We start from the raw sequence: 26,516 nt of genomic DNA, 5'->3' as shown, positions 1-26,516 counted from the left end.
GTTTTTTGTCAACTACTTCCTTTAAAGGACCATGACCTCCATTCTAACAACCTCAATGTGAATGTACCCATGAGTTTGGGTGAGATGCAGAATTTATAGAAGCTTTACTTTGTTTTTTAATTATCTCAGAATAGGGGATATGTGACCATTGGTCAGGTTCAGGTTTAATGTATTTATTGCTCATGATAAGTATCCATAATCCTTGACATTTTTTTTGGTAAAACATAATCTACAGACATACTGATTAAATTAGCAATCGTTCTCCTACTTAACCTGCTAAAATTTAGAACCTATCCATTCAGGGTCAGGACTATGCATAAAGTCGAATTAAACTGGAAATCTCAGCTGAGTCGTACCTTGATTAGCTGAGAAGATTGACTTAACTGACCTGGTTAGGTCAATCATTAGGTTACAGACCTATCCTTGAGTTGCTTAATTGGGGATGGGCACCACAAGAAGGCTTTTCAAATGTCACAACATCTGATATACTATCCTCCTATCCAAAAAAAATAATGATCTACCATCCTGATACTATATCAATCTATTCAATACTTTCTTTGTTTAGTGTAAATAAGCAGGTTGTTGATGGCCCTATCTAGGTGTATTAATAGTTATTTTAAACTATGAATGGTAAATGGTTCTTCACTTGTATCATCTTTAAACTTGAGGTTTCAACGCATTTAAGGTTCTTGCCAGAATTTAGGCATGAATATTATGTTTCTTGTGGGCAGCTGCTAAAATATTTATTTATAATAAAAAGAAAACAAAGACTGAAATGTTTCTTTTGAAGTACCTGTCTATGGTGACATCTCCATCATGGCATGAAAAGAACAAAATGAGTGCATACCCTGTTTGCCACAAACATATAAAATTTGTGCTTGTTGATATTAGCAATCCTTCAATAAATCCATAGTAATACCCACTTGCACCAGTGGCAATAGCTGTAGGAGGCCTAGGAAAAAAACCTGCTCCTATTTGTTAGGTTAGCAGACAACACACTGTTAGAAAATATTCTACAATGCCTTTTATCCCTCACCAAAAAAAAGATCATTGACGACATTTTATTCCTCAAGAATGATTTCTATAGATTGATGAATTGAACTTGTTAATAATTTTTCACTCCATTGAGAATCTTAAGGAATGACCAATCTGCAATGTGCTGGAAATTATTACCTTTCTAGTGCAAATAAAAAAAATACCTTTCTGGGAATATATTGAAAAGCTTCATGTTCATTTGGAGCTTCCCTACCATAAACTTGGTAACATGGTTTTCTAATTTTCCTATTTTAGTATATAATCATTGTCAATTTTTATTATTTTTTTTGAAGATAAATAAAAAGGGAAATTTTATTAATGTGAATAAAAGATACATCTAACATAGGTAACCAGGAATCACCCCAACAAAACAACAAGCATAAAATAAGTCTCATAAAACAAAAAACAGAGAACATGAACCAAGCCAAAAATCTTAAACATTCAAAGTGTGCCAAAAGCCAGAACCAAAATCTTCTTTCTTTAGTCCTTCAAATTCTGGAAGTACCAACACCTGGCCAACAGATAATGAAGAGATTGCCGCCTCTACTTCTTCCAAGCTTTTCATTCTCCCTTCAAAGATCCTCTTGTTTCTCTCCCCCCAAACCTCCCAGCAGACAGAAAATGGAATGCAGCTCCAGATTATTTTTTATTTAGTACTTCCAAAAACTCTCGGCCAGTCACCAAAGATTCCAGCAGAGTCCACTGGTGCCCATCCAGTCACCTTAAAGAGCTTGAAGAAGAAGAACCAGATCCTTTTCACAAAATTGCATTGAACCATAAAGTGCATAACATTCTCCTCTTCAGCAAAACATAGCACACATCTGTTTCGGAATTGATAGCCTCTTTTCTTCAACATGTCCTGTGTAAGAATGCAGCACCTTGAAATCAGCCATGCAAAAGCTTCAACTCTTGGGGGGACAGGTTTCCCCCAAACGCCTCTAATTGCATCAGCTTCCATTTGGTTCCTCATTAAAGCATTATACATAGATTTTACTGTAAATATCCCATTTTTACACTCTTTCCACCATTTGACATCTGATGACGATGGATCAATTTCCACCTCTTGAAGCTTAACCTGCAGCTCCACACACTCCAACTCTCAATAAATAAATGTCTTCTAAATTTAGGGCACCAGACTACAGCACCATTACTAACCTCAGCAGTGATAAATAAGCACTCCCTTCTCACATAAATTATATAATCTTGAAAGAGTTACTGAGTTCTATATTAGTCCATCTTTCTGATCCTGCTTGGATATCATTCAATTGATCACTAAATATGGTACAAAAGCAGCTAAGGTAAAACAATAATAGATAGAATGAAATTGGCAAAGCTAATAGGAAGCAATTGATTTAAACTTGGGAACCTCCATAAGGGACACATGATCTGCGCATGTGTATAAGACTGTAAGGAGCAGATTTGCTAATGAGGTCATTTACTGAAGAAATTGAAAGGAACCTAGAAATCTTCCAAGATTTTCTAGTGTTGTCATTTACTTGAGAACTTTCCCTCAACTTTTTTTTCCTCTTATTTTCTGTCAAACCAAACACAACTTTAAGGCCATCCAAATTTGACCCATATATAATTAGAAAAAAGCATGAGGCCCATTCCAATCCAATCTGATATAATGATGTTTTGTATATTTACTAGTTTATTTATTAATAATATAAAATATTTTGATCATTTTATTTTAATTAGTTAATGGTATATAATATTCCATTTTGATCCAAGTATTTGAATCAAACAGATAAGATTCAATTTGAATCCAAATAGTAATGGATAATTTTTAGGTATACCAATTTGAATTAAATCTTTTTTCAGGCCTACCTTCATCCTATGTTGTTCATAGATATACTTCAATAAATCCAATGAACATACAGCTATTTGTCAAAGCAACTTTTTTCCTATTTTTATTTTTATCAATGTTTTGAAAATGGGATGAATCTGGGCACTGAACAAGGTTCAATACAAGTGAACCCCTTTTCTATTTAATGAAAATTAGGAAAATCAGGAATTCTGTGGCCGAATTGCCGACTTAACCAAGAACTATGGTCTTTTCTGGTTCTATGCCCAGTCGAGTTCAGCAAAACATTGATCTTTGCACATGGACTGTAAGAGAATTCTTGGCCCTATTCACCGAACAGATAAATAGTAGCAGAATTAGTAGTTGCTACTGGTATTACTTTTGTTTTTATTCTTAAAATTTTCTCTTCCTAGGGGGAGTGGTTGGGGATTAGGAAGGCCAATTTTGGTGAACATCCACAGTATTTTGGTACTACCTGCATTGTTATACTCCAATCATTTCCTATACTATCTAAAACTTTCCTTGGTTCTTTCAGAAAGAAATATTATGAGAGTCAATATTATTCACTAATATTGTGTTTGGTTGTGAAGAAAGTGAGAGAAAGGAAAAGAAAACCAGAAAAAAAATAGTTTGACTGATGGAAAACCAAAATAGAGAAGAAAGCTTAGACAAAATATGAAGATAAATTTTTCTTAATGGGTTTGGGTCGGATGAGGATTTCAAGGTTTCCATGTCATATGCATTTCAAGGTTTTTTATTAGATAACAAATATTTTTGTCTTTTATTCTTATTATTCAAGGTTTTCAACTTTCATCTCACCCCACCTTGCACCAACACTGACCCTACCAGCTTTACATGGAATGAGACAGGTATGGTTAAACCCAGTTTGGGTTAAACAGAACCATTCTGAACCTGTCTCATTGGCATACCTATGCATTCAGGTATGCTTTTGCTCATGGTGCTCATGATAACGTTGGGAACTTTTGATACGAAGAAATAGGGATTTTGGTTTGAATAGGCAGGGGATAATGGGCTATTAGGTCGCCCACAAAGAGTCGAGGCCTAGTCCATTGACAGCCCTACCCAGGTTGAAAACTCGTAAAATTGTACATTTTTTGATAAATAACAAGGTATTTTATTGATTTTCATGAGAAAACCCAAAACTGTCCAGGCTAGACAGTAGGGCCAATCAATTCAGCCACAAGCTGAGCAAATTAACAACATAAAAATTATAATAGGAAATTACAACAGAGCCCCAGGACCAGGCATTTCCCAAATACACCCTTGATTTGTTACACCAGATCTTGTGAAACTGTCACTTGTCAGCTAGGAAAACATAACATTGTTCAGTTTTGAAGTCTGAAAAGTCAACCTTCTTGATAAAATAGCAGGCCCCCCTGCAAAACAGAAAAATCTAGATGGGTATAGAGCTGTTACTAAACAAAAGTGTTTCTTCCTGCACCTGCCTTAGCTGAGTTTTTGGTAACAGCATTAGTCTTAGGAATCCAAACATGAGTGTTGGAAAGGATTTCAGATATCTCAATCAAGTAGACTATTAACCTACCTGAATTAGAACCAGCTCTCCTGGCTCACAGTATAGCATTTGCTGAATTCTGAGGATGCAACAAAGATTGCAGCTGCATTGTTTTAGCTATCTTTGATCTTGTACATGATATACCTAGATCCAATTTTTTTTTGAAAAGTAAAGAGAAATTCATTAAAATAAAAAGAAATACATAGGAAGGTGATAAGAAATCACCAGAGAGAAGAACTGACTTAGACCCTTCTTACACCAAATAAAACCAGACAAGCACAGCAAGGCTAACTCCTTCGGCACCAGCACCTAGACCCAAACAAAAGGACAAACTGAAAACCAGAAAAAAGGTACAAACAGAAAAGATAATCTAATCTTCTCCATCAAGTAACTCCTTTTGATTGTCGCCGTCTTCATTCCATTTCCATCTTCCAGTTAACCCTTTTTTTGAGCTTTCTTCCCTCTTCTTCCTCTCATACTCTTCAAAATCTTTTAAGTGAAATTCCTCATCTCCCCAAAAAAACAAACCCAATCTTTTACCAACTTCTACATCTTTTCTAGCCACTACCTTGAATGAGGCAGATCCAGATTTTTCCACCTCCTTTTCGAGACTACTATCAGGCTCCCTACTGACCGCATTGGAACTTTTCTCAGTGGCACCAACAAGGCAATTTTGATTCATGAAAGCTTGAATTTGAATTGATCTTATCCATTTGGATTTAGATTGGACTCAGATTAGATTCTGTTATTGAATTCATTAATACATGGAACAAAAAATGATCTGAATATTATACATTATTAATAAAAGAAGACTAAACATGAATTTGATATTGTATATATTGAACAAAATGACTTGAAAATAACTTTTGTGAGACTTGGACCTATGACTCAGTGACTCTTTAGTAAATATACAACATTCAAACCAATTTTTCTAATTAATTTATATAAACTTTGTATAGATATATTAAGCATAAAACTGAATGAGTAAATAATTTTGGATCAGATTGGATTGGGGTAGATCCATTTTCTTTTTAGATTTAAGCATAAATCTAATCATAAGTGGATCATATTCAGATTGCCTTAGTTGGATCATATTTAAATTTAAATTCAGATAAATGGATACCATTTGCAGTACTAATCCTGTGAGCTGGTTAAGCTTTGTATGCATGCACATCTCCAGTTGTTCCACTAAAGTTCTAGACAGTAGATATTTCTGCTTGTCCTTTGTTTACAGGAGCTCCATGTCAAAATTCTATTAGATGTGTCCATCTACCTGTTAGATGGAAAATCCCCTTGCATTATTTGATAACATATGTTATTATGTTTGTGTTTGTATTTACTATTTAGTAAAACTTGCTTTATTAAAGAATTTCCAATTTATCTCCTTGTTATTTCTTTTTAATTTGCTGCATTTCTTAGTTACTCCTTTTGGCATTTTTCCTTGTTGCATAGAAGGTTTAAGCTCATTACAGGTTTTCACACACAGACAGTAAAATCTGTCCCTATAAGCATGAGCATACATACACCGATGACTTTGCCTTTTTATCTGTCGGTGTAAGTATACATTTACTGATGAAAAATAGACCTATGTTATCAACTAAAAATAGACCATAGGTGAAGAACTATACTAATGGATATAATGTCGGTATAGAATAAAACATAAATAATGGAAAAATACAATAGAAGTGGCATGTGAGCTTTACCACGAATTTGCTTATGAATACCACTCTCCCACTCTCTCTCCCTCTCCCTCTCTCCTCATCTCGCTTCCTCTCACTCTCTTTGCACGATTTGGACTGTGCTAGTCTCTCTCTTATTTTCTCTCACATTTGCTCCATGAAACCCTATATTTCTTCTACCTCCTTCACCATTCTCTTCTCTGCTCACTATTTCTTTCCTGAGCCAGACTCCATCTCTTCCTCTTGCGCTCTGATTGGACTGCTCCTCTCTCTCTCTCTCTCTCTCTCTCTCTCTCTCTCTCTCCTTTCTCTGCTCCTTTTGCTCTCCCTGAAACTTTCTCCATTGAACCCTATACTCCCTCTGCCTCTCTAACACCATTGTTCAATTTCTTCACCCTAATCTATGCAAACTAGACTTAGGGGAAGAAAGGACACTAAGAAACAAATTGGGGTATCAAGCTAAGTAAGTTTTTTGCCCATCTCTTACCTCGAAGTTTTGGTTCTTAATTTTTATTTAGGATTTCATTTCATAACAGAGAGAAGGGAGTAAGATCAAGGTTCGAAGTACACTAACAGGATCTACCTGGTATGCACATTCTCTTCTTTTTTTTAGGGTGCATGATTTTTCATGTTTGACATTCTAGTATAATATTCATTATTGAAGATACTGCCTTTTAGATTTTGTACTAGGAAAACAATAGCCAACTACTAATTCCTAAGCTCTCTCTCTCTCTCTCTCTGATAAACACATGGAGACATGGAGATAGAGTTTGAATATGAAAACTTGACCATATCATTTTCTCTTCTTGTTTTCCTAAATTTTCAGCCTATAATGCATTATAATAACTTGCAGTCGTTCCCTGTTTGCTACTATATATAAGTTTACTCTTTTTTTTTTTTTCCTTTTCATGGATTTTTATTGCTTCTCTTTGTGTTGTCTAGAAGATGAGCAGTGTGACTTGTTCACGGGTCAATCATCAATGGGTTCCAGTTCACGGGTCAATCATCATTGATGATTGAGTTGCTTCTCTGTGTTCTCTCCCTCCCCCTCCTTGCAATGAGTTGGTCTTTACATTGTTTGATTGAGCATTTTGGATGGTTGATTTCCATACTTGTGCTGGTGGTGTCATAACGCTTATGAAAAGCATTTGTCTCTTGCATGAGTATCATCCATTTGTTTTTACCAGAAAAATATTGTAATGCCATTTGTTCTATTGTGCTTACTTTTCATGCCCAAAACTTGAAGGTGGAAAGAATTTTGGAGGCTGGAAATTTTGCAAAGGAGGGCTAGGGGAAGAGGGATAACCATAAGACACCAAGAACCATGCGGATTTGGTTGTCTATTATATACAAAAGCAATTGAAAGATTTAGCAGTAAAAAAATTAAATAAGTTTGACCCATGCTAGTACTCATCTACCGCTAGTAAAAAATATTTTTTAATATAGTTAGCCTATGTTGACGATCATGATCGCCAGCTTAACCCTATATTCTTAGTCTTACATAATCCATCCCAACAATTCTAGCCGCCACATTTGAAGATCAGAACTGCTGGTTGTGTCTCCCTAAGCCAGTGTTTCTATTAGAACCGCCGGCAATAAGGTAGTTGGACTGGGATCCTAAGGTGGTGGTTTTTTGTCTCTAGGCTGGCAGTGAGTTAGGCCAGCACAGCCAAAACTGGAGGCTGTTAAACCACTGGCTCAGGTCTATCTAGTGGTTTAAAAGGCTAATCTGGTGTTTTTGCAACTGCCAGCATAGGCCATTTTTCTTGTAGTGAAAGGTAAGAATGCAACAATAGAATTCTTTAAATAAAATTTTCTTTTTCTTTGTAAAAAGATATTGGCAAATTTCAAGGGTATCATATTGATAAAAAAAGTTTTCTGGGAATTGGAAGCTATGTTTCTAATAAAGTATATATTAAGAGTGTTACTAATAATGAGTCTTGGCAATAAATCTAATTGAAATATGAGGAAGTAGAGAAGAGAAGAAGAAAGAAAGGAAGAAGAAAAGGTTTGGCAATGGAACAGTGCTGGCGGCGCCAGCTTCTATTTTATTATATAGGACGACAGAAATAAGAAGGGAAAATACTTCTATGCCCCTGCTGCAAGTGAAGTACAATAACAGGAAATAAAAAAAGCTTTAACTAGCCAAACAGACCCTAACACAAATAACTAAATTATTTCAACAATGAATAATGAATAAAATGCTAGAGAGTATTTTGGGGATAAAAAATGAGAATGTATCAGGTCTGGTTTTTTTGCTTTTTTTTTATTTTTGAGAGAAGTGTAAGTAAAAAATAAGAATGTTATCAGATCTGATGTCTGTATTCTTAAAATAAGAGGTATTTAAAAGCAATATGAAGTCTAAAAGGTTCTGCTTTTAAGACATCATATGTTGAAAACAAATATCCAAAGGCTCAGTTTAGAAAGAGTACAAATACATAAAAAAATAATACAAAATACAAGGCTTTATATTTTTTTTATGTCTTCTGAAGGGCTACACAATGGGGGATAGCCCATCCCCCAACTCATAACCCCCGAATTCAGGTGTAGGCGGGATTTGATCCCAAGTCTCTGCTACAACCTGCAGGAGACCTTACCAACCAACTGGTTGGCACCTTACTAAGGTTTTGTATTCTACATATTTGTAATTATAGTCTTTCAAACTGAGCCAAAAGAACAAGGGGATATGAAGCATTGGAAACAATGCAAGAAGTGTATGATGAAACTGTGGTTATATTTTATCGTACTTGTATGTGTTTTTTAGCTTTGGTTGCATTATTAAACCATAACTAGATATCAACATTTAGCTATGGTCTCCTTACAAAATTGTAGTTATTGCAAGACAGGTATCGAAAATATGTTGCAGTGGGGGCTGTAATTTGGGGCTGGGTTATGTTAGTCCAAACTCAAACCCAATCCAGACTAGAAAAGTAGGGTTGAAGTTCGAGTTAGGGTTAGGGTTGAAAAGTATATATCAACCCGAAACTTTGGGTTAGGTTAAGGTTCAGAGCTTTACTAATCCATCCAATCTGAATTTGACTTTATTTCATGTTTGTGTGTATAAATATTATATAGATATGTATGTATATGTTTAAGTAATCATGTATATGTGTGCATCCATGAGTGTTCATATCTATATATTTATGCATTTTATTATTTGTTAAAGTATTTATGTATGCACACGCGCGCAAACACACACACACGTATATATATGGGAAAATCTATGATATGAAAAAGGTATCATTTCCATATCATATCAGATGACTTTAACCAATCAAAATTGGACTTGTCTCTTTTAGTGAATATGGGTTATCCCAGGTAACCGGACAGCAATTGCCGGATTTACTTAAGTAACCGGTAACTTTATTTTATATTACAAATAAAATTTAAAATATCCAAAAAGAAACTAAATAGATGTTTCAACCTATCCGTTAATCATCTCTCTCTCTTTCAACACATCTGGGTTCAGTTGTGTTTTCAATATGTCACACTGTTCATATCTCTTTCCTCTATCCTCTGTAACCAGCACCATCATCACACGGGAATGCAATAGAAGCTTGATTAAGGGAGTGCTATTGCATTAAGGGAGAAGGAATTGGTTCTTGCCGAGATTGTTTCGAGAAGGCTTTGAGTGGTGATCCAGACTGGTTAGATAAGGCTTTCAATGGGGATATAAATCATCCAGCAAAGTTGCCTACCCCTGGAGGTATATTGAATGAACACATTGGTTTTTCTGATTATATTGGGGGTGTTGACGTCTTTTTGAGTGTATAGAAAATGTTCAACGTCTAACTGAACCTGTCTACCAACTAGCTGTTAAGTTTCATCTCCCAAATAGGAAACTAACCCTCTCTCCATATCTAAATTTTTTGAAATTTCACTGAACCCTTCCAAACTCCTCTATCTCTCTCTCATTTGCATTTGTGATCCCATCTCTCTCTCTCTCTGATTTGCATTTGTGAAAAGGGGGAGTCTGTTGCAAGTTATAAGAGGCTAGAAGGGCTAGGGGCAGACCCAAAAAGGAATCCTTCTCACGGAAAACAAAATAAATATGAAAATAGAATATACATATGAAATGAATAGTCATAAACATACGAGTATAATAAAATCAAAGAAGAGGTTAAATCAAAGAGGAGGTCTGTCTTGTTTTTTTTTTTTTCTTTTTTCTTAGTGATTTAGAATAGAATATAGTCAGTAATCAGATTCAGATATTAGTAGAATGTCTCGGGATTTCTATCTCGTTAAGTTATACCTCCACTGACCTGGGGAAATACCAGGCCTAGGACTGGATCTGTAACTCTAGGCTGAAATTGAAAATTGATTATATGGCATCCCCGAGCTGTTATTTTACTGGTCCCCATCTCTCCACCCTGATGGGAAAAGGTACAAATTCATGGGGAGATGTTCCCAATCTGTTTAAAGAATCCCATAATATTGGTACAAATTCAGGTGATACTAGTATATATGATGCAATTAAATTTAAACAATATAATTGTTAAAGTGAGCCGAATAGGGGTAGTTTAGTCATCTCATGTTTGTTAAGTACCTTGCTTATGTGGCAGTTTTATTAGAGATACTCTGCCCCACACTTAAGTAAGGGCAGTTTAGTCTTTGTAAATGTTATTAGAACCTAATAAACATTAGGGGGTCGAATGAATAGTGAATTAATCAGTCTCGACTAAACCCTCCTGTTCTCTCTTTCTCTTTTCTTCTTCTTCATCTTCTTCTTCCTTCTCTCCTGGTTCGGGTTACTGTAGCTTCATTCGAAACATGGTATCAGAGCGAGGTTCCTAACCTGCTTCAGTTTGTAAAGCATCTCAGCTGTGTTCGTGACACCTTCTTCTTCGTTTCTGGTTAGTTAATGGAGAGAACTGGTTCGCCCTAGGTCTGTGACATCACAGCTCGTTTCTCTCTGCTGCGCACAGTCTTCTTCATCAAGGAAAGTGATTTCAGCAGTGAATGGTTGATTGATACTCTCAAAGGAAGGTTGGTTATCTAGTCCTTTTGTGTTGCTGGTATTTCTGGGTATAAACCCTTCAAGAATCAGATAGTACTAATTAGAACCTAGAGAACTAGGTTCATTGTTGCCCTAGAACGGGCTGTGTACAGTAGCCGAATAGTGTAGGGGCTGCTGTAAGTGGTTGAGTGGGTTAGGGCTGCTGCAGGTGGCCGAGTGGTGTAAGGTGTAATGCAGTGACCTAGCCGAGTTCTTTGTGGTTGTGTATTTCCCTCTTAATTGTGTTAAACAAGTCTGAACTGGGTGTAGCAGATTTGACTGTGTTATGGTGCTTGTGGTGCACAACTTCTATTGAGTGGTTGTAAGAGGGCCTACATGTGATTAGTGAGTGCTAAATTGATGCTTATGTGGTTCGTGGGTTTGTGAAGTCAGCAGTAGTGTGAATAAGGACAAGGTGTGGGCTCTCACTGTTGTGTTTAGGGGCTGCAATAGGTGCTGAAATATCAAACTGTGAATAACATCAGTCAGCTTGTAGCTGAGAAGTCAGGTTAGAGGCAACTGTGAAAGAGTACAATGGCAGCAATAGGAGATGGGTACAATGATCAGAAACCTAGTGTGGTGGTTTCCCCCGACTACCTAGGGGTACAGATGACCTCAATTAAACTGAATGGGGAAAACTACGTTCCATGGGCTAAATCTGTGGAAGTTTTTCTCAAGGCAAAGAGGAAAGTGAAGCATGTAAAAGATGAGAAGCCACCGGATGACTCTCCAGGGTTTGATGATTGGGAACAAGAAGATGCTCAAACCATGACTTGGCTGTAGAATGGTATGGAGCCCAAAATTAGTGCCAACTTCATGTTCCTTGATACGACTAAGGATATATGGGAGCATGCTAAGAAGCTATATTTTGGACAAAATAACACAACAAGAGTATATCAGCTTTATCAGGAGTACTTTGATTTACAATACGGAACCAAAACATTGGAAGAGTACTATGCCTACATGAAGAATATAAGGAATGAACTCAATGTCTATCATCCCCTCACTCCAGATATTAAAGTGCAACAGCAAAGGGAACTAGATGTTACAAGATTTTTAGTGGGGCTAAAGTCGGAGTATGAACCAGTTAGAGCCCAAATATTAGGGGGCTCTTCTCTTCCTACACTTGAGGAAGTATTCTCAAGGCTTCGTAGAATTTCTTTGGGACAGACAGAGAACTCCACACAATCTAATAGATGGACATAGTACAAGAGGGGGAGGTCATGCTCCCCAAGGAGGCCGTGGCAGTTCCATGATTGGTCGGGGTGGTCGTGACTCAGGGGGACGCCATGGCAGAGGGAATAATAACTCTGCAAGGAAGTGTACTCATTGTGGTAGGGAAGGGCACACAGTGAATTTCTGTTATGACCTACATGGCCCTCCCTCCAAATGGGCTAATCATGCTGTTGCAGGTGAGGTTGACATCAGTGACAGTAAACAGGCAGACCGTACTCCTCTCCCATCTACATCTACTTCTGGGAGGGAGATGGTGAGTGTACCGCGTGATGAGTATGAACGGTTCCTTCAAACTACTTCACAGCATACCACTGCCACACTTGTCCACTCAGGTATTGCTTGCATGTCATCTAAAACCTCTCCTTGGATTATTAACTCTGGAGCCTCAGATCATATGACCAGGACTCCAGGTGTGTTCTCTTCTCTTTCTGAAACCTCCACATCACAAATCGTTACACTTGCCAATGGGTCCTCATCTCCCATCTGTGGTGTTGGTAATGTTAACATGGCTTCTGTGCCCTTATCATCTGTTTTATATGTACCTAAGTTTCCATTCAATCTTATGTCTGTTAGTAAAATAACCAAAGCTCTTAATTGTTCTGTTACCTTCTTTCCTTCTACTTGTGTTTTTTAGGATCTCAAGACAGGGAAGAAGATTGGTGGGGGGCATGAAGTTGGTGGATTGTATTATCTTGACGGTAGTGGATCTTCAATTGCTCTTTAGACTTCACTTACTCATCTACAATGGCATTGCCGACTGGGACATCCATCTCTCAAGGCTCTCAAGATTTTGGTCCCGTCATTGAGTCATTTGTCAGTTTTGCAATGTGAGTCATGTCAGTTTGGTAAACATCGTCGTGTGTCCTTCAGTCCAAGAGTTGAGAGTCGTATGTTGAGTCCTTTTTCTTTGGTTCATTCAGATGTTTGGGGTCCAATCAAAATAGAGTCTTATAATGGGTACAAGTATTTTGTCTCCTTTATGATTGTTCAAGAATGGCATGGATATACTTAATGAAAGAAAGAAGTGAATTGTTTTCTATTTTTCAAAAATTCCATGCTGAAATACGCACACAATTTGGTGTTCCAATCAAAATTCTCCGTTCAGCTAATGGTCATGAATACTTTCTTACTTCATTTCAACAGTATTTAGAACAGCATGGCATTATTCATCAGACCTCATGTGCATTCACCCCTCAACAAAATGGGGTAGCTGAACGGAAGAACCGTCAACTTCTTAAAACTGCTTGGTCTATTCTTCATCATATGAATGTTCCTAAACGATTTTGGAGTGATTCTGTACTCACTACATGTTTTCTCATTAATCGGATGCCCTCTATATCTTGTTTCCCACTTTATCTCCATTCCCATTAACTCCTCGTGTTTTTGGTTGTGTGTGCTTTGTCCACAATCTGAGTCCTGGAATAGACAAGCTAGATGCACGCTCAATTAAATGTGTCTTTTTTGGCTACTCACGGACTCAAAAAGGGTACAAGTGTTATAATCCCATTACCCAAAAGTGTTATGTCTGCACTGATGTCACCTTTTTCGAGTTTGTTCCCTTCTTCTCAAGTCTTGAAGCACCTTCGTCTCCACCCGTACTTCATCTTCCTCTTCCTGTCAGTGATCCAGTTCCAGATGTTGTTGTTGGAGTAGACTCATCACCTCATCTAGTGCAGATCACCACCGAACGACCACCAATCTGGCAAGTGTATACACATCGAACGACACCGGCCCCTCCTCCAGCTTCTACCTCATCTGCGGATCCTCTCATGGCTCCTATTGTTGAACCTTCAGACCTTACCTACCCATTGCCTTACGGAAAGGTAAACGCAGTTCTACCCTCCATTCCATTTCCAATTTTGTTTCATTATCTCGTCTTTCTACCTCACATCGCCAGTTTGTTTCACTTTTGTCCTCTATTTCCATACCTAACAATGTTCAAGAAGCTCTTAGTTCACCTAGGTGGCGGCGGGCAATGGAGGAGGAACTTCCTGCTCTTCAACATACTCAAACATGGGAACTTACTACTCTCCCACCTAGTAAGCATGTTGTGGGCTGTAAATGGGTGTATACTGTAAAATACTTGCCAGATGGTAGTGTGGAGCGTCTGAAGGCCAGACTTGTTGCTAAAGGTTACTCACAGTTGTATGGAGTGGACTACATGGAGACATTCTCTCCGGTGGCTAAGATTGGTTTTGTTCATGTACTAATTTCCCTGGCAGTTATGTATGATTGGCCTCTGTTTCAGCTTGATATAAAGAATGCCTTCCTCCATGGTGATCTTGTGGAGGAGGTATATATGGAGCAACCACCTGGGTTTGTTGCTTAGGGGGAGGATGGTAAGGTATGCAGATTGAAGAAGGCAGTTTATGGGCTAAAACAATCGCCGCGTGCTTGGTTCGGGAAGTTCAGTGAAGTGGTGAAGAGTTTTGGAATGAAGCAATGCCAGGTTGATCACTCAGTGTTCAGCTATGACTCAGAAGCTGGGAAGATCCTATTAGTGGTCTATGTGGATGATATTGTCATTACTGGCAGTGATAAATTGGGGATTGACAAACTAAAGGTATTTCTGCAAAATCATTTCCAAACAAAAGATCTTGGAACATTAAAGTATTTCTTGGGAATAGAAGTTGCCAGGTCAAAACAAGGTGTAAATCTGTGCCAAAGAAAATATGTTCTTGATCTATTGGAAGAAACAGGACTGTTAGGTGCAAAACTGGCTGAGACCCCTATGGAACCAAATGTGAAGTTGAGTAGTGATACAGGAGAAGTATTTGAAGATCCTGGAAGGTATAGACGACTAGTGGGGAAGCTGAACTATCTAACTATCACGAGACCTGACATATCCTTTGCAATCAGTGTGGTGAGGCAATTCATGCAGAACCCTCGTATACCTCACTGGGATGCAATTCTTAGAATTGTAAGGTATCTGAAAGGAGCTTCAGGCCATGGACTATTGTATAAACCAGGAGGAAAACTTGAAGTAGTGGGGTATACAGATGCAGACTGGGCAAGCTCAGTGAATGATAGAAGATCTACTACAGGCTATTGCACATTCCTTGGAGGAAATCTTGTGATGTGGAAGAGTAAAAAGCAGACAGTTGTGGCCAGAAGTAGTGCTGAAATTGAGTATAGGGCCATGGCACATACTACCTGTGAGTTAGTGTGGTTGAGGAATCTTCTACAAGAAATTGGGTTTCACATGGATAAACCTATGAGACTGTATTGTGACAACCAAGCTGCACTCCATATCTCATCCAATCATGTATTTCATGAGAGAACAAAGCACATAGAGGTTGATTGCCACTTTGTGAGGGAGAAGGTCCTTGCTGGAGAGATAAACACAGAACATGTGGGCTCGAATGATCAATGGGCAGATTTGTTTACAAAAGCTCTAAGCTCAGGGAAAGTGAACTATCTATGTAACAAGCTGGGATTATATGACATATATTCTCCAGCTTGAGGGGGAGTGTTAAAGTGAGCCGAATAGGGGTAGTTTAGTCATCTCATGTTTGTTAAGTACCTTGCTTATGTGGCAGTTTTATTAGAGATACTCTGCCCCACACTTAAGTAAGGGCAGTTTAGTCTTTGTAAATGTTATTAGAACCTAATAAACATTAGGGGGTTGAATGAATAGTGAATTAATCAGTTTCGACTAAACCCTCCTGTTCTCTCTTTCTCTTTTCTTCTTCTTCCTTCTCTCCTGGTTCGGGTTACTGTAGCTGCATTCGAAACAATAATATTGGTTTCCTATATTTAAGATCTATTGACATGATTGAGAAGTTGCTTGTGCTACCTAACACTAAATACCATAATCAATGTATTATACCTTTTAAACTGGGGGGGGGGGGGCAGGGCCTTTATTTTTTAATAACAGTTGTTACTGACTGTAATGAGGATGATCATTTTGTGGAGCTAAAGAAAATATACATATTCTTTTGATCAAGTTGATAGAAAGTTGGTTACTGATTAATTCCATAATAAATGTTTGAAAATTCAAGAATTACATGTGGTGTAGTGTGTTTGGTAAGAGACTGAATTATATGTTTATGTCGTTTTGTCTTAAGCTTTTTCTGGTTTAAGTTGATAATTCTAACTTCTGCATTAATATGGCTTTTGATAACTGTAGTACATGTGAGTAGAAAAGGAGAAGGATAGAAAAGGATGAAAGTTTATGCTTAATTTTTCCTAATAATTAACAAAGGTTTTTCAATTATAATAAGCAACTACTTTCAACTAACTGATAGCCACTAGGATATCAGTTCAATGTTTATGAGAAGATATATATATATATATATATATATATATATATATATAGAGAGAGAGAGAGAGAGAGAGAGAGAGAGAGAGAGAGAGAGAGAGAGAAAGAGAGAGAGAGAGAATCTGGACATCTTTTGTGAGTTAATTGTAATGTTGCTTAGTAGAATGTGAGTTAATCTAGACATCTTTTGAGTTAATTGCCATTTTGCTGTTTTAGGTGAACTTAACTCTGTTCACATCAGCCTTGCAACTTCCTCCTTAATGATTGTGAAAATTTGAGAGAAAAAATGAATTGATTGTATTGTCTTGGAAGGAGCATATACACAACTTTATATAGAATTACAGAGCTAATTTACAGGGTGATAAAATAGGAAACTAACTTTTCCTAAAAAACTAATTTCTATATCAGTGGGATTCTCCAATTAATATCCCATGATTCTAGGAAATTAAGTTTCCTAAACTGATGGACCTAAAATTATGGAGAATCAATCAGAGAGTCAATCTTCTACTTTCCAACACTCCCCCTCAAGCTGGTGAATATGCATCTTTCATTCCCAGCTTGGAGATAAGTCCTTGGAATGCCACACTGCAAAGCCCTTTTGTCAGCACATCTGCCAGTTGACCATTCGTTGAGACGTATGGAGTGCAAATTAATCCGCTATCCAGCTTTTCCTTTATGAAATGCCTATCTATCTCAATGTGCTTTGTTCTGTCATGTTGGACGGGATTGTGAGCAATGTTAATAGCTGACTTGTTGTCACAGAATAATCTCATTGGACCTTCCCATCTGATCTTTAGGTCTTCCAAAATTATCTTGAGCCATAGTAATTCACATACTCCCTAAGTCATTGCCCTGAATTCTGCCTCCGCACTTGATCTAGCTACCACATTCTGCTTCTTACTCCTCCATGTCACAAGATTTCCTCCAAGGAATGTACAATAACCTGTAGTGGACCGCCTATCCATGGGAGAGCCTGCATAATCTGCATCGGTGTATGCCTCTAGGGTTAATCCAGTATTTCTTTTAAACAAGATTCCTTTGCCAGGATTAGCCTTTAGGTAATGTAGTATCCTATAGACCGCCTGTAGGTGAACCTCTTTCGGGTTGTGCATAAACTGGCTAGCCACGCTCACGGCATATGCTATGTCTGGCCTTGTGTGGGCAAGATATATAAGTTTTCCTACTAATCTTTGGTACATTTCCCTATTCACGGCTGGATCTTCATTTGCTTCTCCCAATTTATGATTTGGCTCAATCGGTGTGGATGATGGTTTGCATGCTAACTTTCCTGTCTCTCTTAAAAGATCTGTTACATATTTCTGTTGTGAGATAAAGATGCCTTCTCTGGAATGAGCTACTTCAATCCCTAGAAAATACTTCAATCTCCCAAGTTCTTTTATTTCGAATTCTTTGACTAGGCATCTTCTCAAGGCTTCCTTCTCCTTTTCATCATTTCCTGTCACAATTATGTCATCGACATATACCAGAAGAGCCGTGACTCCCCCTACATCCGAATGCTTTATAAAGAGTGTATGATCTCCCTGACTTTGTTTGTATCCAATGGCAAGCATAACTTTAGTAAATCTTCCAAACCACGCCCTAGGTGATTGCTTGAGACCATATAATGCTTTTTTCAACCTGCAAACTTTATTTCCTTTTAGATTTCCTTTGAAGCCCGAAGGAATATCCATGTATATCTCCTCCTCTAAATTACCGTGAAGAAAAGCATTCTTTACATCAAATTGCTCCAAGTACCAGTCGAAGTTAGCTGCTAGTGACAACAAAATTCTTACCGTATTCATCTTAGCCACTGGAGAGAATGTCTCCTGATAGTCAACACCATAGGTTTGTGTATATCCTTTTTCCACGAGTCTTGCCTTGTATCTTTCTAGAGAGCCGTCTGACTTGTACTTTACTGTGAAAACCCACTTGCAGCCCACAGGTTTCTTTCCTGGTGGTAGGTCAACAATTTCCCATGTTTGATTCTTATCTAGAGCCTGCATCTCTTCTCTCATAGCATCTTTCCATTTCTCATCAGATAATGCCTCAGATAAAGTATTAGGAATATGAATGGTGTTTAGACTAACTAGGAAACTCCTATGTGATGGTGAGAATTTTTTAAAGAACACAAAATTTGCTAAGGGATATAAGGGATGTTTAGTGCATTCTCTTGTGCCTTTCCTAAGGGCAATAGGAAGATCTTGGTTAGATGCTAATTCAGAAGAAATTTCTGGAACTGTATTTACCTCATTCTCAGGATTAGGAGTTGAATCTTGAACCTGCACAAGATTAGGATCCTGGTTTCTTCTTCTTGAATATACCTGCAATCTCATAGAGTCACAAAGTTCATCATTCTCTGTCATGGGTCTGGTATGAATGGGTGAAGAAGTTGGTTTGGTTTGAGGTGGTTTGATAGGTGCAGATACGGATTGAACTGGTATAGATGTTGAGTTTGGGTGTTGAGAAACTGTAGGTAGACCAAGCGGGAACAATTCTCTGTCCTTATCTTCAATGAATGACAAAGACTCCCCCTGAATATAAGGTTGAGTGAAATATGGTGTTTTTTCTTCAAAAGTGACATCAATAGAGACAAAGAATTTTTTAGTAGGTGGGTGGTAACACTTATAACCCTTTTGGGTGGACAAATAACCCACAAAAATACACTTGATGGCTCTTGGATCTAACTTCCCTCTATTATGGGTATGAACATGGACAAAAGCAGTGCATCCAAAGATTCTTGGGGTGAGATTATTTGTTGTACGTAGATCGGGATAAAATTGAGAAAGTGTTTCCATTGGTGTTTTAAATCCCAAAACCCTTGAAGGTAATCGATTTATAATGTATGCGGCTGTAAGCACAGCTTCCCCCCAATAGGTTTTTGGAACATGCTGGTGGAAAAGTAAGGCTCGGGTTGCAGCTAGTAGATGACCATTCTTCCTTTCTGCTACTCCGTTTTGTTGTGGAGTATTAATGCAGGAGGATTCATGGATAATCCCTTCTTTTTGAAAATATGGGGATAAAGTTTGGTTGAAATAATCCCGTGCATTATCCGATCTAAATCTTTTGATTCTGACCCCAAACTGATTTTGGATTACGTTATGGAAATTTGGGAGTACACTACTTACATCTGATTTAGATTTAAGAAGAAAGATCCAAGAGACCCTAGTGCAATCATCAATAAAAGAGACGAACCATCGTGAGCCAGACACATTTGGAACTGTGGAGGGTCCCCATATATCACTATGGATCAAAAAGAATGGGACTGAACTTCTCTTGTTACTGATTGGAAAGGGCACACGCTTGTGTTTTGCAAATTCACACACATCACAATGAAAATATTCAACACTCAATCCTTTAAACAAGGAGGGAAACATAGTTTTCAGAATTCCAAAAGATGGATGTCCTAGTCTAAAGTGATGAAGCCAAATGGTGTCTTTGTTGGATGATGAAAGGAATGACAGAGATAACTTATCCTGGACAATATTTGATTTGCATGATTCTTCAAGATAGTAGAGTCCATTCTTCTCCTTAGCAAGTCCTATCCTCTTCCCCGAATCCTGGTCCTGAAATATACAGTAAGAAGGATAGAAAAGCACATTACAGTTCATGTCATGGGTGAGTTTTTGGATGGATATCAGGTTAGTGGACAATTTTGGAACATGAAGGACACATTTTAGTGTAAGTGATGGATTAATATGGATATCCCCAAGGCCAGCTACGGAGTAAGGGAACCGTCTGCAATGGCTATTTTTCGATTGCTTGGGCAGGGGGTGTAAGTGCTAAAATGTAGTGAGGAGTGAGTCATGTGATCTGTGGCTCCTGAGTCAATAACCCATAAATCCCTAATAGGTTCATCTAAGACATTTAGTCCGTGAGGAATAGAAAACTTACCTGAGATTGCAAGAGAGCCTGTACCACTAGGTTTCTCCAACGATCCCAGAAGCCCCTTTAACTTTTCGATCTCCTCCTTATTGAACTCGGTCTTGTCTGGAGGCTTTTCTTGGCTTGGCTGATTTGTGGTGAAGTTAGCTTGACTTTGACTCTTCTGTTGTCCTCCTCGGTAGCCTCATTCCCTATTCGATGGTTTACCATTCAGCTTCCAACACTTCTCTTTGGTGTGCCTTGGTTTCTTGCAATAGGTACACCAAAGAGACTCCTTGTTGTCCCGTGCAGAGGACAAATCTGTCTTCATTCCTTCCAGTATTTTCGGTTGTTCCATCTTTGTAGTCATGGCTGAACCTTCTAGTACTTGGGGTTCAAGCGTAACCCCCCTACGGCTTTCTTCAGCATGAATCAGAGAAATAGTCTCATTTAGAGATGGTACCTCTTCTTTGCCGAGAATCTGGACCCTAACTTGATCAAATTTTGCGTTGAGTCCTGCAAGAAAGTCATAAACGCGATCTTTTTCGATAAAACTCTTTAAGATTGCTGCATCCGCTGCACATTTAGTCTCAATGCACCGATAATGATCGAGTTCTTGCCATAGGTTCTGCAGTAAATTTGCATACTCGGTAACTGTCTTGCTGCCTTGTTTAGTTGCTCCAGTCTTGACTTTGATTTCGTACACTTGTGCTGCATCACGTGCTTTTGAATATGTTTGTCGGACGGCATCCCAGATCTCTTTAGCCGTGGATAAAAACATACACGTATCGCTGATTTCAGGGTTCATTGAATTCCATAACCATGACATGATCATGGAGTCAGCTTCGTCCCATGCATCAAATCTTGGATCTCCTTCCTTCGGTCCCGTCCCTAAGAGATGGCTAAGCTTTCCTCTTCCCTTTAAATATGTTTGAACAAACTGAGACCACTTCAAATAATTTTTCCCATTCAACCTATAAGCTGCCTGAATGTTTTGCAGGTCGCCAGATGCTTGATGTGAGGAAACTTCTTCCGATTGTGCAGTAGTATTTGATACGGTGGCTTCTGACATATTGGGTGGGCTTCAAGAAAGAGAGAAAAAAACAGATAATGAAGGTCTGAAAAACTTAGTAAGGATTGGCGATGAAGGCCTAAAGAATCTTTTAGCCAATGTAAAAAAAAAAGGTAACTGTAATGCTCCACCAAACTGAAGAGTGGATCGAAACCACTCAAAATCAAAACTGATCCAAATGAAACCAAAGGGATTCAGTAAATCTGCTCTGGGCAACACCAGATCTAAGATTTCAGACTGATCTGATGTCTCTACAAAGAGATCCAAGAAAAAAAGGATGAATCCAATGGCACAACAGTCCAGAAGAAGCAAAAATGTAGAGTTCAGATCTGTAGCCAATCTCGAAGAAGAATCAAGGACACTCAAGAACCTCCCAAATACTGTTTGAGAGTTCTTGAACGCAGCAGAGATGACCAAAGAGATACTATGTGTGGATTAGGTCGTAACCTGGCTCTGATACCATGTGAAAATTTGAGAGAAAAAATGAATTGATTGTATTGTCTTGGAAGGAGCATATACACAACTTTATATATAATTACAGAGCTAATTTACAGGGTGATAAAATAGGAAACTAACTTTTCCTAAAAAACTAATTTCTATATCAGTGGGATTCTCTAATTAATATCCCATGATTCTAGGATATCCCATGATTCTAGGAAATTAAGTTTCCTAAACTGATGGACCTAAAATTATGGAGAATCAATCAGAGAGTCAGTCTTCTACTTTCCAACAATGACCAACAGATGTTTTGGGTGATTTTTGGAATCCTTTTATACTTCTTGGAAGGGTTAGGGGTAGTCATTCATATGAAGAGAAAATTTGGTAAACAAACATTTTTGTTAAAAGTAACTGCATGGGTATTTTGGACATTTTCATGCCTCTTTTTAGAATATTTTACCAGGGGGATCTACTCGCAACCATGTCAAAAAGTTCAGGGGAGGTTTCAGTAACAACCAGAAACTTTAGGGGAGGTTTCAGCAATTTAACCTAAATATAATACACAGTTGAAATTGAGCCAAGTTAAAAGTATGGCTGCAACTTGTGGCTTCAAGGAATGGTGAAACAGTAGCTAGATATATCTGTGGCGTAGGAAAAAATATCAGAGGGTATCATTGCTATATGGGTATCCAACTCATCACAGCCCAAAGGGTTGATTGATCAGACTGGTGAGCTTCCATATCCAGAGATACAGATTTCTTTACACAATCTGATTGCAACCCCAACTGCTGGTTCAATTCTGAAGTTCATTCATTTGAGCTTTGATTAAGATGCGCAGAAGTTCTTCCATTGGGAAGCAGCTCCTCCTTCTCCTACCTTAGTTATAGTAGCTACTAGCTAGCTAGCAAGTTATAGTAGTCTAAAGGTTTCTGATTCTGTTGGGATTATCGAAATGGAGAAGGTGATGAAATTGGCTTCAGAGAAAGGGGTGGTGATATTCAGTAAGAGCTCCTATTGCATGTGCTATGCAGTGAAGATTCTGTTTCATGGGCTTGTAGTGAACCCAATCATTCACGAGATTGATAAAGACCCAGAAGGGAAGGAAATGGAGAGGGCGCTGTGCAGGCTAGGGTGTAATGCCCTGTACCAGCTATGTTCATAGGTGGTAAGCTGGTGGGATCCTACTCTTCTTTTCACAATGAATCTGGGTTAACCATATGGGTTTCCATGCCTCTATATTGCTCCTTGTGGTTTGACACAGACTAACTACAACAGGTAATTGGGTTTGCTTGATAATATGAATTAAAATTCCAAATCTTCTAATGTCCAGAGGATACTAAGACCTTGTGTGGATTACTTTGGTCATGCTATGTTCAATTAATGGTGTATTGGGAGAATATATGAGAATGGGACTGAAAAGATATTGACTGCAGAAATTTATGACCAGGAGGTATTCTACAAGCAGACAGTCACAACAGCAAATTTCACCACCACAAACCAGAATTAAATCATTAATAGAGCTAGCCTTCATCGTTGATGGGTAAAACAGACATGTCCCATATATAGATCAATAATTGTAACTCTTCTTGGTAAGTTATACAGATTAAAATGAAATTAAGCCATGTTAATTATCTTTTTCTTTCTGTTTTTCTCAACAGTCCCACTGTTCAGGCCTCAAGTTTGGTAGGTACCAAACAACCCAGTACTCTAGCTTCTCTCAACTCATCACTTGACTAATTAATTAACAAACATCCTATTTGTAAGCACTACTTGACATCAATCAATTTCAAAGCATGCCATCAGACATTGCTAACTAGAAAGTCATTATATGTATGGATCTGCAAATTAGAAGGCTTGATTTGGACATACATTTAGTTCAGAGTCATATTCCTACTTTTTTCAATACTTGTAATTTCAAACCCACAACATCCAAGTTCTATACTTTCTTATATTTTATTCCAAATTTGATGTATATACTTTTTTCAATACTTGTAATTTCAAACCCTTAAGCATTTACTGAATAGTTCCTTTCACTTTCATTTAGGTTATCAATATTTCAATTAAAAATAAATTGACATACTTATATTAAATTCTTTCCTAGTTTTCTAATCGATCATTTTATTGTTGGTCATTTATCATTATCTATTAACTCTTCAATTATAACTGTACAAGCAATATATAGAAATATTTCTCATTATTTATCAAATTCCACCATTCACATAAATAAACCACTAATTACTAAATCTGAATCAAATTCCACTGAGCACTGAAATCAAATTTCACTGAGTTTACTTTGTAAACTCAATTCTATTAATTGGGTTCAGCCTATATGATTTCTTATATTTTATTTTTGTGGCTGGTTCTTTCCATTCTTTTTTGAAGGGGGAATTGTGTAGTGCAACCAAATTCACACATGCTTTTGATAGTGAGATGTTTGAATGGACACAGAGAGCATGCTCCCCTGAACTTTGTTCCATGCCAATGAAGCAGGTATTTCATATGAATATGTTTTGTGATGCCCAAAGACCTGCAATTTACCTTCAAAGTAAGGCTTTTTGCTTAAACCCTGCTCTAATACTAGAATTCAAATAAAATGCAGGATGTAGACAAGAGTGAACTGGATGAAATTCAGGAAGATGAAAGCAATGCATTCCCACATATTCCCAGTCCAATTCCAATGATTGTACCAACTGACCTAACATCTTTTCCTTGTTTTCCTCTTCTCTCCCAAACCCAGCACTAAACGCATCTCGCCCCTCTCTCTCTCATGCAAACCTGTTCTCCTCTCTTCACAGTTAATTAATAGAGCATAGAAGTTTGGCAGCCCTAGTTGATTTTTAAATCTTGAAATGGAAAGTACTTCATGACCTAGGTTTTGCACTATGTCTAATAGAAATGGTAGTTGTTTTTGCAAGATATCTTCATGCATTCATTTTCTGTTTTCAGTTCCCTCAACGGCTCCACTGATATCACCCTCAAATAATTTGTGGGGTAACCACATACATGACCATTGACGATGATCGGGTGTTGCAACATTTCTTTGTCCATGCAAGACTGGTTCAAACTCAACTAGAGTTGGGTTTCCAGACTAAACTGTGTGATATCATTCATGAAAGCTATCTAATCTGCATTCCCTAATGTAAGTTGATATCTAAGGCTGCATTTAGTTTGACAGAAAAGAATAGAGAAACAGAAAGTCAGGGAAAAGGCTGTGTTTTTGCCACTGAGCCATGGGTCAATAATATCTAACCCACAAAATTAGAAACGGTAGGGATCCTCTCTTATATTCAATAAAAGAGTAAAGAAGATAAAGAGTCCAGGATTACTTGACTCTAGTAAGGAAGATTTCTGTAGCATGAACAGTAATCCAAAAATTAGTTCAGTCAATTTCTGATATATTCATATTGCAAATAACAAAACTGAACTCTAGTCAATTTCTGATTTAAGTCAAAAGAACAGAGTTCAGGAAGTGATCCTGGTCTTTATTGAACTACTAATGACTTCATTTATACACCTAGGTCTATTACTTACAGTCAAACAGATTATTGTCAACCCTTCTCTTAGAATTGCAGCATTAAGTTTAACCCTTCTCCAATATCTCAGTAAGTGATGCATATGGACAAGAGAGAAAGCTGTCTAGTCGTCATTTAATTCTGGTGGCCCTTTCCATGGAAAGCATGCTAGACTAGTGAGGGTTGTCTAGTTGTCATTGAATTTTGATGCATATGGACCAATAGACATTTGCAATACCTTAAAGCCCAACTATTATTTGAAAGACGATACTTACTTTTCATAATAGAATGCCACAAACTATTATTCTCTTTCCAAAAAACTAATATTTACTTTTGATAACCACTTTTGCCTTTTTTTTTTCTTTCTGAAGGAGAGGGGGATTATTACTTACTCATGTCTTAAGATGGCGAGGGGATGTGAGATATTGTGATCACAATGAAGCCGAGGGAATAAGGTTCATCTGAAGATCTCAGAGACTTGATACCTTGTGATTTGGTTGTTGTCATTCCTTGGTTCCTTTGGGCTGTTAATCTACATAACATTCTAAATTTCGAACTTCCATTTGTTCTTTATGAGCTTTGTGTTCATTTGATCTTTGTGAGGTTTATGAAATAAAATAAAAATATTTCTTTAGTGAAATAGCAACTTAATTAATCCATCATAGAGTGCATTTCCCCATAGTAACTGTACATTTGTTTTGTAAATGGCTAACTAACACTTGATTCTTCCTAAATGCTGAAATGAGAGTCATTTAATGCTTTGCCATCTATATTTTTGCAAATATAGTAAATCTTTCACCATCTGAGATGGTCATAATTATTAAGAGGTTGGATGTTTGCCTTGATATGCTTCTATCTTAGAAGATCATCGGTTTTCCTGGATGTTTCCTAGATGAAAAGTTCATGCAGTTTGCTGATGAATGGGAAACTTCATATTTCCTTCTCAGCTTTGATATTTTGACACTTGTAATGATATTTTGTTAGTCATTGTGTTATATCATTGGATTTCAACCATCTTAAGCAAATGCGTTGTTCAATTGTATTAATCAGTTTAAACTGGAAGGTTTCTATGTGTGACATTTTTCCAT

At 37.6% G+C, this 26,516-nt stretch overlaps 2 long non-coding RNA genes across 6 annotated transcripts in view; both read left to right on the top strand.

The window, feature by feature from the left end:
* Positions 1-26,516, top strand: part of LOC104609661 (uncharacterized) — a 51,518-nt gene that overhangs the window by 14,896 nt on the left and 10,106 nt on the right. The window lies entirely within an intron of this gene.
* On the top strand, positions 9,422-26,515 carry LOC148803041 (uncharacterized). The gene is made up of 3 exons (XR_016081440.1): positions 9,422-9,758; positions 24,299-24,406; positions 24,516-26,515. It is a non-coding gene; the product is annotated as an uncharacterized LOC148803041 (long non-coding RNA).

Source organism: Nelumbo nucifera, chromosome 1 (assembly GCF_055504915.1).
Source record: "Nelumbo nucifera cultivar China Antique chromosome 1, China Antique-T2T, whole genome shotgun sequence".
Classification (NCBI taxonomy): Eukaryota; Viridiplantae; Streptophyta; class Magnoliopsida; order Proteales; family Nelumbonaceae; genus Nelumbo; species Nelumbo nucifera.
This window is presented reverse-complemented; position numbering and strand designations above follow the sequence as displayed.